This window comes from Saimiri boliviensis, chromosome 6 (genome assembly GCF_048565385.1).
Source record: "Saimiri boliviensis isolate mSaiBol1 chromosome 6, mSaiBol1.pri, whole genome shotgun sequence".
NCBI classification, from domain to species: domain Eukaryota; kingdom Metazoa; phylum Chordata; class Mammalia; order Primates; family Cebidae; genus Saimiri; species Saimiri boliviensis.
The window spans coordinates 54,995,044-55,014,404 of record NC_133454.1 but is presented as its reverse complement, the minus strand read 5'-3'; the positions used below and the strand labels follow the sequence as shown (position 1 = coordinate 55,014,404).

The following is a 19,361-nucleotide window of genomic DNA, read 5'->3' as shown; positions in this document are numbered from 1 at the left end:
TGGCACCTCTGGACCCCTCTGGGCCTTGGAGGAACTTGCTGCCCTGAAGGGAAGGACACAGGCCTAGCTGGCTTTGCCCTCTGCTGATTGTAGAGCCCCAGGGCTTTGAGTGAACATAGATGGCAACCAGGGAATGCTTACAGCAGGCCTTGGGTGAGACCCAGCGCCGTGCGGCTTCAGGTCGGACCCAGAGCAGTCCGACTGGTGGTGGATACAGGGTGGTAGTGTCACTCAACCTCAAGCTCCACGTGGTTCTGAACAGAGAGAGACTTCATTTGTTTGGGAGAAAGAAAGGGAAGAGAACAAGAGTAATCCAGAGAACTCTTCCGGATCTTGTCCAGGGCCATCAAGGTGGTACCTCTACAAGTAGGCAGAAACCACAGTGTTACTGGGCTTAGAGTGCTCCCTAAAGCAGACGCAGCTTAGATCACAACACCCAAGTCCTTTCAAATATCTGGAAAGCCTTCCCAAGGAGGGTGAGTACAAACAAGCCTAGACTGTAAAGGCTACAATAAATACCTAACTCTTCAATGCCCAGACACTGACAAACATCTGTTAGTAGTATCAAGACCATCCCGGAAAACATGATCTCACTAAATCAACTAAATAAGCTACCAGGGACCAGTCCTGGAGAAACACAGATATGTGCCCTTTCAGACAGAGAATTCAGAACGGCTGTTTTAAGGAAACAAAAAAGTTCAAGATGACACAGAGCATGAATTCAGAATTCCATCAGACAAACTTAACAAAGACACTGAAATAGAAGAACCGTGGAGCAATTGGCATACTGAAGACTGTATCAGAGTCTTTAACAGACGAATTAATCGAGCAGAAGTAGTGAGCTTGAAGACAGACTATTTGAAAATACACAGTCAGAGGAGACAAAAGAAAAAGAATAAGAAAGTTGCTTTATCATGATCAAACTATTAAGATAACATAGATTTTACCTATAAGGATTTTTTAAAAAATAATCACACACTCAGTAATCTACTGATGTAAAGTTAGAATTTGGTTTTCTCTTTGTTAAAAGGACAAAGTTTTCTAGGAGTATTGGTCTACTATTGGTTATCAAAGTTTTTCTTCTTTACCTTTAATTTTAAGAAATTAGCTGAGTAAACAAACATTTTGTGGTTTTTCAATATAATTTCTTATGCTTCATGCTGTTTTTTATTAAGTCATTATTTTTAAAAGTGAGTCTTTTCAATATTAAACAAGCTGAGGGTTTTCTACAACTATGTTAGTTTCTCTGCTTGCCTTTACAATCTTCTGTACTATTGTTTTACAGTGACCTGTAATCCTATTTGAGTCTTTTAAACCTTTGACAGTTTTGATGGCTTCCCAGAATCAAATTCTAAATTAAATCTTTTTAACCCTAAATTAACATTGGGCATGTCTAGGTCCCTAGAAAATCTCAAATGAATTTATTTTCTCTTCTTACAAAAAGAGATGTCAACTTAAAATAATCAAAAGAGTTAAAATTTAGTTTAAGGACAGTTTACTTAAGCATAAAGTTCGAGAACAGCCACCTAGGAAACACAAATTTCAAATAATGGAAGTCAGTGTTTTGAAGTGTAGATGTTGGATCATTTATATAGACAAAGTTTAGGGAAACATAATGAAATTTTAATATCTTTTTATATGAGGCTTAATGCATACTTATAACAATCTGATTAAACAAGATGGTCTTTTTTTTTTTAAGAGAAAACGTATATTTAACGTTCCACACTCAAAATGTAACAGTCCTAGGGTCTATTGTACCATCTGGTCTAAGTTAGGTACAAAAGAATAAAGGAGGCGATTAACCTATATGTAACAAAAATCAGTGATTCAAAAAGAGGCCTTGTCTCTTGTCCCTCCTAGTCATATACAGAATAAGAACAATGAAAAAGAGTTAATCTGTAATCTAAGAAACATAGATTATAACTACATGTTATGTGATTCAGATCACAGTTATATCTCTATAATGACTTTCAGTATTTTGGGAGTTCCAACAGTTCTAAAATTTTGTTTTCCTAGGGAGATGTTAAACTAATTAGGCTTATTTGATATGTTAAATTGCCTGAGAAGCACTGCCAAATATAGGTGGCATTTACCCTTCTTAAATTACATTTAGGTATGAATGTTCCAAATTATATAATTATGTATTATAAATGTTTCAAATTTATATGAAATTCCTAAAAATTTGATGCCTTAATTATAATGTTATCAGTTATCATTCTAATCATTATCTTAAAATTTATGTGCACCAAAACAACCACATTTCTTTGTCAATTGCATAATTTGTTTTTTCTTGAGACAGAGTCTTGCTCTGTTGCCCATGCTACAGTGCAGAGGTGCAATCTCAGCTCATTGCAACCTCTGCCTCCCAGGTTCAAGCAATTCTTGTGCCTCAGCCTCCCAAGTAGCTTGGACTAAATGCATGCGCAATCACACCTAGCCAATTTTTGTATTTTTGGTAGAGACGGGGTTTCACCATGTTGGCCAGGCTGGTCTTGAACCCCGAGCTCAAGTGATCCACCTGGCTCGGCCCCCCAAAGTGCTAGGATTGCAGGCATGAGCCACCACGCCTGGCCCAGTTGCATGATATTATCATAAAAGATTCATGAAAAGGACTCTGACAAATACAGCTTGCTGATAATTTTAAGATCATACTATTGGACTGGGTAAGAATTTCCAGGCTGGGCGTGGTGGCTCATGCCTATAATCCCAGCACTTTGGGAGGCCGAGACGGGTGGATCACGAGGTCAGGAGATCGAGACCATCCTGGTCAACATGGTGAAACCCCATCTCTACTAAAAATACAAAAATTAGCTGGGCATGGTGGTGCATGCCTGTAGTCCCAGCTACTCGAGAGGCTGAAGCAGGAGAATTGCTTGAACCCAGGAGACGGAGGTTGTGGTGAGCCGAGATCGCGCCATTGCACTCCAGCCTGGGTAACAAGAGTGAAACTCCATCTCAAAAAAAAAAAAGAATTTCCAAAACTCTAATGGAAAACTGATGGATTCAAAAAAAAAAAAAAAAAAAAAAAAAGCCTGACATGGTGGCTCACACCTATAATCCCAGAACTTTTTTGGGAGGCCAAGGTGGGCGGATCATGAGGTCAGAACATCGAGACCATCCTGGCCAACATGGTGAAACCCTGCCTTAAAAAAAAAAAAAAAAAAAAAAAAAAAGGCTGGGTGCGGTGGCTCAAGCCTGTAATCCCAGCACTTTGGGAGGCCGAGGCGGGTGGATCACGAGGTCAAGAGATCGAGACCATCCTGGTCAACATGGTGAAACCCCGTCTCTACTAAAAATACAAAAAATTAGCTGGGCATGGTGGCACGTGCCTGTAATCCCAGCTACTCAGGAGGCTGAGGCAGGAGAATTGCCTGAACCCAGGAGGCGGAGGTTGCGGTGAGCCGAGATCGTGCCATTGCACTCCAGCCTGGGTAACAAGAGCGAAACTCCGTCTCAAAAAAAAAAAAAAAAAAAACTGCTACCAATATCAAGTAAAACAGCAATTAATTATGTGGGACTGAATTAACAGATGAGGACAATTACAATTCTTTTGATTTTTTTCTTTGAAATGTTGCTGGTTCTTTAATGTCTTACTTTTCAGATTTAAGGAACTCTTTCTCTTTTCTCTTAAGCTATCTATAATCTATATTTGATGAAATAAACTTGTATATGCAAAAATGGAATATTTATATATTTTTCTACCTACTGGATCACTCCAGAATTTTGAAACTCTTATTAAATATTCTTATTTTCATGGCAATATGGGTATTTCCACAGACTCAATAAGAATCTGTTCTCCTTAGAACACAATTGGGCAAGGCCTTGGCTTGCCTTCTTAGCCTAGAGAGGTTTTTAAAGGTCCAATCTGAGATTCCTCATTACCAGATAGTTTTAAAAAATGAAAGTTGATGATATGAAGTCAAGGAAGCCCCTTGGAAATTACCAAAGCTCTGACTAAAATATCATGTTTTAAAACATACCTAGAATTAATATCTTTGTTGCACTTATATAATCAAATCTAGCTTAATGAAACTAAACCTATTTGGACAAAAAATTTAACTGATTTTTTTTTATAAAAATGAGAGTGACTATAAAAAAGATTACCTTTTGGCTGGGTACAGTGGCTCACACCTGTAATCCTGGCACTTTGGAAGCCCGAGGCAGGTGGATCACACAAGGTCAGGAGTTCGAGACCAGCCTGGCCAAGATGGTGAAACCCCATCCCTACTAAAAATACAAAAAAAATTAGCCAGTCTCGGTGACGAGCACCTGTAATCCCAGCTAAATCAGGAGGCTGAGGCAGGAGAATCGCTTGAACCCAGGAGATGGAGGTTGCAGTGAACCAAGAGTGCCCCACTGCACTCTAGCCTGGGTGACACAGCAAGACTCAAAAACATTTTTAAAAGATGATTACGTTTTGATATAAAACTGTAAAGTACCAATTACCAAATTCTAGTCCTGTGTATTTTCCTTGAGATTTCGCATCCATCTATAAACTGGATTGAATCCTGAAGTTTTCTGGTTTCACTAAAAACTAAAACTGCCCTTTTCTCAAGTCCTGAAAGCTGAACCTGAATGACTTCAAACTTCAGAACAATCACTGCAACAGATCATGTATAGACAAACTTTATGCCTGCTGCTATATGAGTTCCCAGAACACCACATGATACAACCAGAGGCTCTCAAATGCCATCTTCATTCCACCATCTAAAGATACTTCAAACTCAAATCTACAAATCTGGTCCCTCCAGACACAAAGACTAAAATAATAATTTGCTCCAAATATTCATCTTTGTTTTTCTTTTGTTTTCATAGAATACCTTGACTTCTCTTTAAGCAATATAACCTGAAATAAACAATTTAGCCTCAAAAGTACTCCAAAGCGTAAGTGCTTGATACCTTACAGTTTAACAGGGAAGAGCTTGTGCTTTTATTGATTTTTAAAAAATGTTTTACCAGGCATGGTGACTTGCACTGATAATCCTAGCACTTTGGGAGGCCAAGGCAAGCAGATTACTTAAGCCTAGGGTTTTGAGAACAGACTAGGCACTGTGGTGAAACCCTGTCTCCACAAAAAATACAAAAATTAGCCCGGTGTGGTGGCACATGCCTGTAGTCCTAGCTACTTGGGAGGCTGAGCGGGGAGGATCCCTTGTGCCTAGGAGGTCAAGGCTGCAGTGAGCCTTGATTGCACCACTGCACTCTAGCCTGGGTGACAGAGTGAGGCCCTATCTCAAAAAAAAGTTGTTTCTGTATCAATAAATTAGAAATTATTGCAAGCCACATGTAGGAGAATGAAATGGGACCCTCATCTCTCATCTTATACAAAAATCAACTCAAGATGGATCAAGAACTTAAATCTAAGACCTAAAACTATAAAAATTCTAGAAGATAGCATTGGAAAAAACTCTTCTAGACACTGGCTTAGGCAAAGACTTCATTACCAAGAATCCCAAAGCAAATGCAATAAAAACAAAGATAAATAGGTGGGACTTAATTCAACTAAAGAGCTTTTGCATAGCAAAAGGAACAGTGAGCAGAGTAAACAGACAACCCACAGAGTGGGAGAAAATCTTCACAATCTATACATCCAAAAAAGGACTCATATCCAGAATCTACAAGGATCTCAAACAAATTAGCAAGAAAAAACAAACAATCTCATCAAAAAGTGGGCTAAGGACATGAATAGAAAATTCTCAAAAGAAGAATTTGGCCAACAAACATATTTAAAACTGCTTGACATCACTAATGATTAGGGAAATGCAAGTCAAAACCACAGTGTGATACCACCTCATTCTTCAAATGGCCATAATCAAAAAATCAAAAAATAATAGCTGTTGGCATTAATGCAGTGAAAAGGGAACACTTCTACACTGCTGGTGGGAATGTAAACTAGTACAACCACTATGAAAAACAGCGTAGAACTACCATTTGATCCAGCAATCCCACTACTGAGTATCCAGAAAATAAGTCATAGGAGAAAGATACTTGCACATGCATGTTTATAGCAGCACAATTCACAATTGTAGAAATATGGGACCAATCCAAATGCCCATAAATCAACAAATGAATAAAACTGTGGTGTATATATGATGGAATACTACTCAGCCATAAAAAGGAGTTAATGAATTTATGGCAACCTAGATGGAACTACAGAGTATTATTCTAAGTGAAGTCACTGAAGAATGGAAAATCAAACATTGTATGTTCTCACTCATAAGTGGGAGCTGAGTTAGGAGGATGCAAAGGCATAAGAATGATTCAATGGACTTTGGGGACTTGGGGAAAAGGGTGGGAGGAAGGTGAGGGATAAAAGACCACAAATTCGGGCCAGATACGGTGGCTCACATCCAATCCCAGCAATTTGGGAGGCCGAGGCAGGCAGATCACGTGGTCAGGAGTGCAAGACCAGCCTGACCAACATGGTGAAACCCCATCTCTTATTTTAAAAATACAAAAATTAGCCAGGCATGGAGGCGTGCACCTGTAATCCCAGCTACTCAGGAGGCTGAGACAGGAGAAAGGCTTGAACCAAGGAAGTGGAGGTTGCAGTGAGTTGAGATCATGCCACTGCACTCCAGCCTAGGTGACAAAGCGACACTCTATCTCAAAAAACAATTGGGTTCAGTGTACACTGCTCAAGTGGTAGATGCAGCAAAATCTCAAAAATCACCACTAAAGACCTTACTCATGTAACCAAATACCACCTGTTCCCCCAAAAACCTATGAAAATAATTTTTTTTAAAAAAAAAAGAAATTATTGCCCCCAAGTTAAAGGATCTTAAACAAATGTAAGTTCCTCATCAGATAGTTGCTATCTGATCTACTGATTTATTTAATTGGTTAATTCTTGGCTTTTTGCATTTTTAATATAGACAGTGTTTCACCATGTTGGCCAGGCTGGTCTCAAACTCCTGAGCTCAATGTCTGCTTCGGAGAATTTTTCAATTCCTGCCTATTATTCTCATTACAATCATTGTTTTCATCTCTGTAGTGCACTGTATCCTCTCAAGGAGTTTGAATGCTTTCCAGCAGCATTCAGGTGTGAGACCCTAACCACTTACGTATCAGATGACTGCCATCAGGATTAGACCACTACAAGAACTCAACAACCCCACCACTCAAACCTGTGATGACTCTGCAATTACAGATAATGATGACTACCTGACCTTAGATTCCAACACAGCTGTTGAGAATGACAACATCTACATGATCCTTTGTTCCAGTAACTAGTCAATAATGGTAACCTGGTGACTGAGAGTAATGCTATACTGTTTGGTCACACTCTCATCTTCCTGCGACAATGACCAAAAGTGGGGAGTGGTTAAAGTAAATTCAAAAGTAGACCAGGCCTGAAGAATCCCTGAGCAGATAGAACCAGTTGGGCTTCATACGAGACCTAAACCTTGCTTGATTTGCAAACATAAGTGAAACTTGACTTTTTTCTTATAAATGCCTATATTAAGGAAAAACAGAACATAAGCCCAACCAGTCAGAAATAGCCAACACACTTAGACTATATAACTAAGGACTCTCCAACAGGATAGGCCAAATAAGGCAACTGTATAATTGCAACCAATCAATTTATTTTGCTTCTGCATTTACCCCATAAATACTTGTCCCTGATGGTTTGTCGCCAGAACAGACCTCTTGAGTATGGTGTTTCCCAATTCATCAATTGCTTCTTACTCAAATAAACTCTAAAATGTTATTGTGCCTCAGATTTGCCTTTAACACAGGAAACAGGGATCACACAGCTGCAGTCATGAGGAATTGGAGTCTACCAACAACCTGAATGAATCTGGAAGTGGATCCTTGCCCCAGGCCTCCAGACGTGAGTCCAGTCCAGCTGACACCTTGGTTTTGGTCTTGTGGGACCCTGACCAGAGAACCAGCTGAGCCCATCAGGACTTCTGGCCTATAGCCAGTGAGACAAGAAATGGATTTTATCCAGATGAAGTAGCTCATGCCTGTAATCCTAGCACTTTGGGAGGCTGAGGCAAGAGGATCGCTTGAACTCAGGAGTTTGAAACCAGACTGGGAAACATATTGAGACCGCATTTCTATCATTTTTAAAAATTATAGTAACAAAATAAATGGGTATTGTTTCTAGCCACTGGATTTGGGGGCATGTGAAAATATGCTGGGAAAATAAACACCCCAGGGAAACACAATAGCAATGCTGGGCAGTGCTGAGTATGTCCGTCTGAGGTCTGTGGTCCTGAACATAAAGTGGACCTAATCAGGTGATCTGTATCTTCCAACAGTGTGGGTGCAGGCACAGAGAGGCGGAGAAGATGGCTCTGAGATGGACAGGGAGGACCAGCATGGCAGAGTCAAGTCAGCAAGCGTCCAGGTGTTTCCAGGCAAGAGCAGCAGAAAGCAGGAGGGGCAAAGGAACGAAGGACATTGGCAAAGGAGAGAGTCTAACGAGGCATTGTTGAGTCTACTGTGTAAGGATGTGAAGATGCTGGCGGGTGGGCAGATGATCCGCAATGAGAAAGGGACTCAAGAGGTCCAAAGTAAAAGGCCAAAGAGGTGGAAGGATCGTCCACATGGCTGCTGACATCCTGAGATGATGAAGAAGAAGGGCAAAGAGGAAGACAACAGGCCAGGAGCCAGTTGTAAAGGAGAAGTCCCCTGAAGCCAGCAACTGCCAGCTACAAAGGGTGGCAATAGCAAAACCAGACACCAGGAGCTCCAGAGAGCAGGGCTGCTTACAGGAAGAGAGGTAAGCAGGACACTTAGAGGTAAGCAAGACACTTATCCCCACCATCTGTCAATGTGACCTCACCTGGAAACGGGATCTGCAGGTATAATCAAGTTAGGATGAGGTGGTCCCTAATCTAATGACTAGTGACCTTATAGAACAAGGGAAAGTTGGACACAGGGAAACAGGAGACAGAAGAAGGCCGTGTGAAAACAGAGGCAGAGACTGGAGTGAAGCAGTCACAAGCCAACACACACCTGGGGCTCCAGAAGCTGGACGAGGCAAGTACGGATCTCCCCTAGAGGCTTCAGAGGGAGCGTAGCCCTTCTGACACCTTGATTACAGACTTCCAGCCTTCAGAACTAGGAGAGAATGAAGCTGTTATTCTAAACCACCTGGTAGTGGTCATTTGTGTGGCAGCCCATGCAAACAAATATCCCACCTCCTGACTGTGGCATGCAAGAGTAAGAGAAAAGCAGGCTGTTTAGAGGGCTTGATGTCCTTAGGGGAAAGCGAGTTTCCCTTAGGCCAAGAGGAAATGATGTCCTTAGGGGAAAGCGAGTTTCCCTTAGGCCAAGAAAATCAAGAGAAGCTTTGCGGGAGGGCTTGAGGACAAAGTGGGGCTGGCTCAGCCCAGAGCAGTGCCAGGGCCACGAGAGAGTGCAGGAGGAGAGGGAAGGATGAGGAGTTGGCTCAAATAAGCAGATACAACAGGAGAGGCGTGATCAGGGGTAATTACGGATTACCTGGACTCTCATAGTGACCAAGATGGACAGGGTCAAGTCCATGACAGAGTCAAGTCAGACAGTCACTGAGAAGACAGGTAATCTGTTTCCAGTACAGGCCTGATATGTGTTCACCATGTGGGGACCACTGCACCTTCTGTAGTGTGGTCACCTACAGAGAGGGGCCCTGGCATGGTCAGGAGACTGCGCCTGCCTGCTGCAGGGCCTTCTGGGGCGGCTCCACTGCTTACCCAGCTGAGACTATGCCTCTCTGATCCTCTGTGATCTCTGATGATGACAGCCCTTGTCACTGCTCTGGGCTCGGATGTTGGAACTTTATAGCTTTATCGTTTCCTGCCGTCCGTATTGCTGTATAATACGGTAGCCACTAGCCACGTGAGACGAAACCTAAACCAATTAAATTCACATAAATTAAAATTTCAGTTTCTCAGTCACACTGGCCACATTTCAAGTGCTCAGTGGCCACATGAGACTAGTAGCTGACATGCTGCATAGAGGAGAAATCATTTTCCATCATCACAGAAAGTCCTACTGGACAGCGCTGGGCTAGGCCGTGCATACAGGGCATCTGAACCACTGCCCTCTTCAGGTGGAGCTGCTCGGTAGTTGCTGCACTCATGTTGTGGAGGCGGAACAAGAGGAAGGGTCCTTATAGAAACCTTTCAGCCTGGCTCCTAAAGGCAAAGGTCAGCTGACCTTCGGCCCAGGATGGCTCTGAGCACACCCCCACCTCAGAGTCCAGGATATAGCACCATGGGGCCCAAAGAGCGGGGCGGGGGGCGGTTCTCTTTATAGCTAGTCCAAGGCCCACCACTCCCCCACTCCTTATTTCCTGCCTCAGCACAACTGACAGTGGAAGTCCACTTCCTCCAGAGGAACACGGACATTGCACACCCACAGAGCCTCCAGCTCCAGCAAACCACTCACGTGCTCACAACACACGTCAAGTCAGAACATCCAGAAATGTCTGTCTGGCCCCTATGTTTAAAGCCCACCCGTTCCTTCGCACCTCTGGCCCTCTGACGAGGCAAAGCCCTCCCTAGTGCTCTGTCTTGCTCCTCAGCTCCTGTGAACACCTGCTGAGCCAAGCCCCCAGCAACAGTGTTCCACAGAGCCCACTGGACACTCGGGGAGAAGAAATGCCTCTCTCCCCCCTCACCTCTAAAAAGCAAGAAGCCATAAAAACACAATTCCCACTCACATGCATTTAACATTTCGCTCAAGTCATTGGTGGATGTGGCTTTTTACTTAGGAAATAAAACCGTTTGTAATGAAAAACTGAAGTCTCCTTCTCTATAAACTGAAAAGTGCTGGCAATTTTTTTTTTTTTTTTTTTTTTTTTTTTTGAGACAGGGCTTTGCTCTGTCATCCAGGCTGGAGTGCAGTGGCACGACCACAGCTCACTGCAACCTCTTCCTCCTGGGTTCAAGTGATCCTCCCACCTCAGCCTCCTGAGTAGCTGAGACTACAGGCCTGTGCCACCACTCCTGGCTAATTTTTTGTAAAGACAGGAGTTCTGCATGTTGCCCAGTTGGCCTCAAACTACTGGGCTCAAGCAATTCACCCACCTCAACCTCCCAAAGTGCTGGGATCATAGGTGTGAGTCACTACACCTGGCTGCAACTTTTAAATAACAGTTTTTCCTGCTTCCCCTTACCAATGTTTCAAAAATCATGGGATCTAATCTCAAGCCATGTCCCCCAAAGCTAGTCTGGAGACCACGTTGGGGCCACTGAGGGCGATAACTGGAAATCCTCAAATCAAGAAGGTATTGGATGTCTGGATTAACAGTTTGACCCAAAGAGAACATCTAATTATACATTATCTGCATCAAAACAAACTGGATTCACCACTCTCTTGTTGGAACTGCAGAGAAATCCTAAAAGCATTAAATCACCCAGGGATACGTGGAAATTACATAATACACACTACTGCTAATTTAAGATCTGTTGTTCATATTTATTTAGTGTGCTAAATTACAGTTTTGATTTTAGTGAAGATACCATATTTATCAGGCACTTCATAGGTCATTTAGTTTTCTGAATCTTATCTATTACCAAGGATCTTCATCTGCAAAACCTCCCACTGTTTCAGCAACCGAACCCCATGATTAGGAAGGCAATACTGTCAAACCAGAAGAAACATAACAATAAAACCCCAAAACTATGACAGAAGCAACATGGGTGAAAAGGGGAAAGTTTTAGGGGGGCTGAAGAGGCAGAATCCATGGCCGCCACTGGATATAGGGGATATGATAAGATGACATTTTACAATATTATCTGTGGTTTCTTCCCCTTCTCCCCTATAGCCTCACTCTGAGCAGCCCAGCCTTGGTGCTGATGCCCCAGTGAAAAGATGGAACAACAAAAACACTTCTGGGTTTTGAATTTCAACTGCCTAGACAGGCCCTTAGGCAAACAGGAAGGACTCCCAGTCTGGATAGAAGATGTGCAGGAAATATTCCGGTAAAGCAAGGCCTTCACCCCAGTTCCATGGCACCAGCACCACTCACAGGCAAGAGCCAGTGGGAACACACAGGCAATGACAGCACAGACAACGGTGGGTTCTGTCCTCAGGCACCTGAGTGCAGACAGCAAAACCCCCAAGTAGGTTTTCGAGATCCAATGTCAGTGGAGCCCCAGACCTATATCCTAGGTAGAGCCTTAGGAAGGAGACAAGACCCTCAAAAGAAGAGATGGCTGCAGAGTGTAGCCTGTCATGGAGGCAGCTTGAACCTTGGACAGCACCACACTTTCTCATGCTACTGCAGGGAATGGGAGAAGTAGAATGGCCCCTGTGTCCAAAAGCAACTGAGAGGTAGCAGAGAGACACCAGACCTAAAGAGGCCACACAAACAGTAGCCAGGCAGGGGATATCTCAGAGGACACTTGGTGGCCACTTAATAACAGAAGCCACTTCCGCCAGTGCTTTGGCAAAATATATACATAAGAGACACCCTCCCAGAATTAAGGCAATCCCTGGAGAGAGGAGGGGAGATTCCACCAATGGATTAAAATTAAGCATCCAACACTCCAGTAAATAGGAGCTGGCTCAGAATAGAAACGTAAGAGCCAGGCACTGTGACATACACCTGTAATCCCAGCTACTTGGGATGCTGAGGCCAGAGGATCCCTTAAGCCCTGGAGTTCAAGACTAACCTGCACAACATAGTGAGACCTAGTCTCAGAAAAATTAAAAATATGTAAAAAATATATATAAATGTAGTTATATTACAGAAAACAATGTTTTATGTATGCTCCCACATATCTGAGTCTATAGAATAAGATATAACCACTATAAAATCAAGGGACTGTGGCCAGGCGCAATGGCTCACACCTGTAATCCTAGCACTTTGGGAGGCCAAGGTGGGTGGATCACCTAAGGTCAGGAGTTCGAGACCAGCCTGGCCAACATGGTGAGACTCCATCTGTACAAAAAATATAAAAATTAGCCAGGCATGGTGGCAGACGCCTGTAATCCCAGTTTCTTGGGAGGCTGAGGCAGAAGAATTGCTTGAACCCAGAAGGTGAGGTTGCAGTGAGCTGAGATCATGCTGCTGCGCTCCAGCCTGGGCAACAGAGCAAGACTCTATCTCAAGAAAAAGAAAAAAAAATAGAATTAAGGGACTGAGAGAAGCTAGAAACTACCAAATTTCTGGCCAGGGAATTGGACAGATGGTGGTGCCATTCATGGATATGGAGAACAAAGGAGGGGGGCAAACTGAGTGAAAAATGCTGAGTTGAAAGTTTGGACATTTCAAGGCTGAGATCCTGATGAGACATCTAGAGATGTCAGGAGGCAGGTGGGTAATTATGACTGCTGCTCAGGAATGAGGCCTACCTGAAAAATACAGATTTTTGGCATCATCAGCCTATACATATAGCAGCTGACAGATAAGTAGTGGACTGGAGTGGTGACCTTATATATTCACTATGCGTCAGGCATTGTTGTAAGCCTTTTATGCATACTGACTCATTGGATCCTCAAATGAGAACCCTGTAAAGCAGGTACTACTACTGTCTTTCTTTTTTTTTTTTTTTTAAGTGGTGATGTCTCCCTGTGTTGCCCAAGCTGGACTTGAACTCCTCAGCTCAAGCCATCCTCCCACCTCAGCCTCCTGGGCAGCTGGGACTACAGGCACATGCTACCATCCCCAGCCTCACTTTTGTAAATATGTGAAGAAATGGATATAACTGTTTCACGTCTCACAGCCAGGAACCAGAGAAATCAGAAGTTATCCCAGTAAATCTACAACCTCACATATAACAACCACTGTGCTATAAGCTTCCCTGAAAGGAGGATAAAGGAACATCAGGGGAAAGGAGAATGAGGAGGTGACAGCTGTCAGGAGGAAAACCAGAAAAGCAGTGTGTCCACAAAACCTAAAGGAAGAGACAGCTCAAAGAGGAAATGGCTGGAGGTATCAGATTTGTAGCTGGCCAAGTGACTGACTACAGCTAAAAAGTGCCCACTGGATTTAGCATCTAGATCAGCAATGATGCCTGCTAGAAGTGTCCTGAGGTTGGAGGGAGCGCACACGTGCTGTGGATGCTGCATAGACTAGGAGGTGGGGAAATCCAGCATTCTCCCAAGAGAATGTGAAGAGGGGAGAGCTCGAACCTAAATTAAAGATTGTCATTTTTTAAAGAGGAAGTGTGCGGAGCCTTTTATATGTCAAAGGAAAAGTCAGTAGAAAACGGAAGTTTTAAAGAGATAGGATTCCAAACATATGCAAGTGATTGTGAGTGGGATGTGACTGGAGACACTTTCAAGTCATGATTTCCAACCTCATCTGGGGCCCTGACGCTACCTGACAGCAACACTGCATTCCCACACTCCAGTCACTCCCCGACTCTAGAACACGGTAGTTCCCAAAGGGTCATCCCGACTTTGAAGGCAACTGCAGCATCACCCAGAACTTACTAGAAATGCAGATTTCCAGGCCCATCCTAGACCTACTGAATCAGAATGTCTTGGAGACAGGAGGGCTTTTTTTGTTTGTTTGAGACAGGGTCTCACTCTGTAGCTCAGGCTGGAGTGTAATGGCATGATCACAGCTCACTGAAGCGGCATGATCACAGCTTATTGCAGCCTTGACCTCCCAGGCTCAAGCAATCCTCCCACCTCAGCCTCCCGAGTAGCTGGAGCACAGGTGCATACCACCACACCAGGCTAATTTTTTTATTTTTATTTTTGTATACAGGGGGTCTCTCCATGTTGTCCAGGCTGTGAGAGGGCTTTAATAGACTCTCTAGGTGGTTTTGATACACACTCAAGTTTGAGAATCACTGCTGTCAGTGAGTTTTTTAGAACTCCTCCTCTAGGTTCAAACTTCCAAGCCTTTCCCCTTCATCCTCAGAGTCAGCTGACCCTGCTTCCTAATTCGATAAGAGAAAACAAGGCCACAAAGAGACAGTATCTGCCAGCTTCCCCCACATCAATCCACCGTCCCACATCTATGCCCAAATATCATGCCTTTTCTCTCTTTACTTTGCATGATCCATCAGTCCTCTAACCAAAGCCAGCCCCTCCGCTTCTGGACCCTGTCCCATCCCTGCTCCCTCCCTTCATCAGGGACTTTTCTCCAGACCTTCTCCTCACTTCCCACTGCATTGTCAGTTTTCACTCTCTACTGGCTCTTTCCCATCAGCATATAACTATTTTTTCCCACTTAAAAAGTTTTATTGAGGCCGGGCATGGTGGCTCACGCCTATAATCCCAGCACTTCGGGAGGCCGAGGCAGGCAGATCACAAGGTCAAAGTTTGAGACCAGCCTGGCCAACATGGTGAAACCTCATCTCTACTAAAAATACAAAAATTAGCTGGGCATGGTGGCACATGCCTGTAATCCCAGCTACTCGGGAGACTGAGGCAGGATAATTGCTTGAACCCAGGAAGTGGAGGTTGCGGTGAGCCGAGATCGCACCATTACACTCCAGCCTGGGCAACAAGAGCAAAACTCCGTATCAAAAAAAAAAAAAGTTTTCTTGAGTTCACTTCTCCTTTTAGCTCTGACCCAATTTCTCTCCTTCCTTCACAACAAAACTCCTCCAGAGAGTTACCTATACTCTTTCCATCCCTCTCCTCCCATTCTTTCTTAAACTCATCGGCAATCCAACTTTTACCCCTGACACTCCACCAGAACCATTTTTGTCAAGGTCACCAATGACTTTCAATCAATTCTCTTTGCTCTATATACCTTCCAGTGTGGGGGCAAGGGAGGGACAAAACATGAAACAAAAACACAAAAATCTATCGATCAGTTCTCAAACCGATCTTAATTTATGGACCACATTTGACGCAATTGACCTTTCCCTCCTCCTTGGTAAGTTTACTTCTCTTGGCCTTTAGCATGCCACCATCTCCTAGGGGTTTTTCCTCACTGCACTGGCCCTATGCCTCTGTCTCTCTGATGGTTCCAACTGATCTCAAACTCATGTTGGAAAGCTCCAGGATTCAGTCTCTGAACATCTTTTCTATCCACACATATTCCCTTGGCAATTATTCTAATCTCATGGCTTTAAATAATTTCCATATGGGCTGGGCATGGTGGCGCGTGCCTGTAATCTCAGCACTTTGGGAGGCCGGAGTGGGTGGATCACCAGGTCAGGAGACCGAGACCATCCTGGCCAACATGGTGAAACCCTGTCTCTACTAAAAATACAAAAATTAGGTGTGGTGGCGTGTGCCTGTAATACCAGCTACTGGGGAGACTAAGGCAGGAGAATTGCTTGAACCAGGGAGGCAGAGGTTGCAGTGAGCTGAGATGGTGCCACTGTACTCTAGCCTAGCGACAGAGTGAAACTTCATCTCAAAACATAAATAAATAACTTCCGTAAGCTGATGACTCTCAATCTTTTATCACCAGCCCAGACCACAAACTTGCACATCCAGCTGCTCTCTTGACATCCCCATTTGGATGCCTAATAGACATATGATTTTCTTTATTTTTTTAAGATGGTGTCTCCCTCTGTCACCCAGGCTGGAGTACAGAGGCACCATCTCTGCTCACTGCAACCTCCACCTCCCAGGTTCAAGTGATACTCTTCCCCTTCTCAGTTAATGTTCCAGTGAAAAATTCCTCCCTCCTCCCGACACTGCCATATCCGTCAGAAAATCCTATTAGTCCACATTCAAAATAATTCCAAAATCCACCACTTTGCATTACCTCTCCTGCTGCCATGCTGACCAGACGCATGCAATGACCTCCTAAATAGTCTCCCGCTTCTGCACTCTTCAGATCTGTTCTCTATACAGTAGCGAAAGGCATTTTGTTAAAACAAAAATCAGATCTGTGTCCCTTCTCTGCTCAAAACAAGCTTATCCAACCCAAAGTCTGTGGGCCGTATGTGGCCCAGGACAGCTTTGAATGTGTACAGCTTTGAAGTTTTGACAGCTTTGAAGTTTACAAATTTGTGTACAACACAAATTTGTAAACTTTCTTAAAACATTATGAGGTTTTCTCGTGATGTTAAAGCTCATCAGTTATCTTTAGTGTTATTTTCTGTGTGGCCCAAGACAATAATTCTTCTTCCACCATGACCCAGAGAAACCAAAAGATTGGACATCCCTGTTTCAAAATCTTCCAGTAGCTTCATAAAAGCCTGTAGGGGGGAGATCCCATAAGCACCAAGGCTGGAGCAAAAGGCCTCAGCCTATTTCCACATAAATAATGAAGAAGAAAGTAACCAGAAATATAACTGTAGTAGTTATTAGTTATTAATATGTGATCTTAGTTATTCATAGGTGATCTTAATTCTTTTACTAATGCCTCTCAGGTTGGAAGTGTGAACCTGGGGTGACATTGTGAAATGAATGACAATAACGCAAGATGCTCTAAGCCCTCTGCAACGCTCGCATAAGGGTTGCTGGAGGGCGCCTCGGCTGTGCGCAGCGCCAGCGCTGGGTAAGTGCCCGCTGTTTAGCCAGCTAGGGAAGGAGACATCCAAAATGGCCGAGACATCTCCTTCCTGGGGAAGTTAGGAGAAAACTCCGCTTCTCCAAGCTCTTGTGGTAAGGCCTGACGGCTGTCAGGAGGCCCGCAGACATCTAGGGGCTTAACTGTTTCTATGCGACGCTGTGCTTCAGTGGTCACGTTCCATGTCTATTCTCATGCTCTGCTTCTGCACCTGCTTCCTTTTCTCTTAGAAAAGATAATCAGTAATAGTAACATAAATCTTAATGTTTTAGTTCCTTCTTGATAAATATGGAAAAGGTGCTGATGCATTATGCTCCTTACCTCACTTTGGGTGCCAGAAATTCCTGAGCCCCTACCTGAGTGACACGTGATGTACTCGACCCTAACACTGCCACGAGCTATCTACCCTGCCCCCAGTCACCGACCACCAAGGCCACGCCCTACCTACCCTGCCCCCAGATTCGCAACTCAATAAAAGTGAGAGCATCCGGTCCTGGCATTCGTCATTAGGGGGCCACTGCTCCATGATTTGGGTGGCAGTGGACCCCTGGGCCCAAACTCTCTTTTCTCTATCTCTGTGTCTTGTGTCTTTTATTTCTACAATTTCTCATCTCCGCACCAGATGGGAGGGGCTCACAGAACCGGGTAGGGCTGGACCCTACAAAAGCCAAAGTCCTCAGAATGGCCTTGGGGACCTACAGCTAGGTCCTTCCCTTACCTCTCTGATCGAATCTCTCACTCTTTCCCTATCTTTCTTTCTCTTCACTCCAGCCACGTTGACCTTGTTCTTCCTCAAAAGCGGCAGGTTGCTCCCACCTCAGGACCTTGTTTTTACTCTTCCCTCTGCCTAGAACTTCTTTCTCCACATTTATGTATGATTCACGCCTAGCTTCCCTCAGGTCACTTGAATGTTACCCTCTCTGAACACACCTCCTCCTTGCTTGAGGTGCCCCGATAGCTCTTAGCACCATCTAACATATTACATACTCTACTTATTTACTGTCCTGCTTCTACTAGAATGCAAGCTCCCCGAGGGCAGGGATTGTTCCTGTTTTGTTCCCTGCTATAGCCCCACTTTCTAGAAGAGTGACTGGCATGTCCAATATCCATCTGTAAAATGAAATGATGGAATGAGGGCCCTAAGGAAATATAACATGGTGAAACTCCGTCTCTACTAAATGCAAAAAAATTAGCTGGGGCTGGGCATGGTGGGTCACGCCTGTAATCCCAGCACTTTGAGGTCGCCAAGGCAGGTGGATCACCTGAGGTCAGAAGTTCAAGATCAGCCTGACCAACATGGTGAAAACCCGTCTCTACTAAAATTACAAAAATTAGCCAGGTGTGGTGGTGAGGGCCTGTAATCCCAGCTACTTGGGAGGCTGAGGCAGGAGAATCACTTGAACCCGGAGGTTGCAGTAAGCCAAGATCGCACCATTGCACTCCAGCTTGGATCCTAGGCAATAAGAATGACAATCTGTCTCAAAAAAACAAAACAAAACAAACAAACCAAAAAAAAAAAAAAAAAAAAAAACGGTTGAAATCGAGAAGCGGATGATGGTCTTGGATAGTAACAGGGGTGCCTCTTTCACTGCTCCTGGTAAGAATGGAGTCAGACATGTTTGTAGGTAGAAATTTAAGTATTCTCCTCCTGATTGCGTCTGATTTCTCCGAGAAATAGAAGAGAAGGAAGGACTTGAGGAGAGTAGCGATGGAGAGGGAGATCTGTTGTGAAGATGGAAGGAGTTAAGGGCACCCGCAAGGATTGATAGAACAGCTGAAGTTGAAAACCGGGATTTGCCTTCGCAGCCATCTACCTGGTGGGGCGGTTTTCCTCATCAACATCAGAGGAGTGGAAAGAAAATTACATAAAATGAATGGGAGCGGCAAAAATTCAAGTTTTGTCTCGGTTTTTTCTTCAAAGACTAAAGAGAATTCCTTCCATGGACTCAGTGCCTTCGTTTACCCATTCAGGCACTCATCACTAATC

The 19,361-nt window shown here is 43.9% G+C and overlaps 1 long non-coding RNA gene across 3 annotated transcripts in view; it reads right to left on the bottom strand.

Moving 5' to 3' along the window:
- The window catches only part of LOC120364682 (uncharacterized), a 159,696-nt gene that overhangs the window by 122,029 nt on the left and 18,306 nt on the right, over positions 1-19,361 (bottom strand). The gene's annotated exons all lie outside the window — the stretch shown is intronic.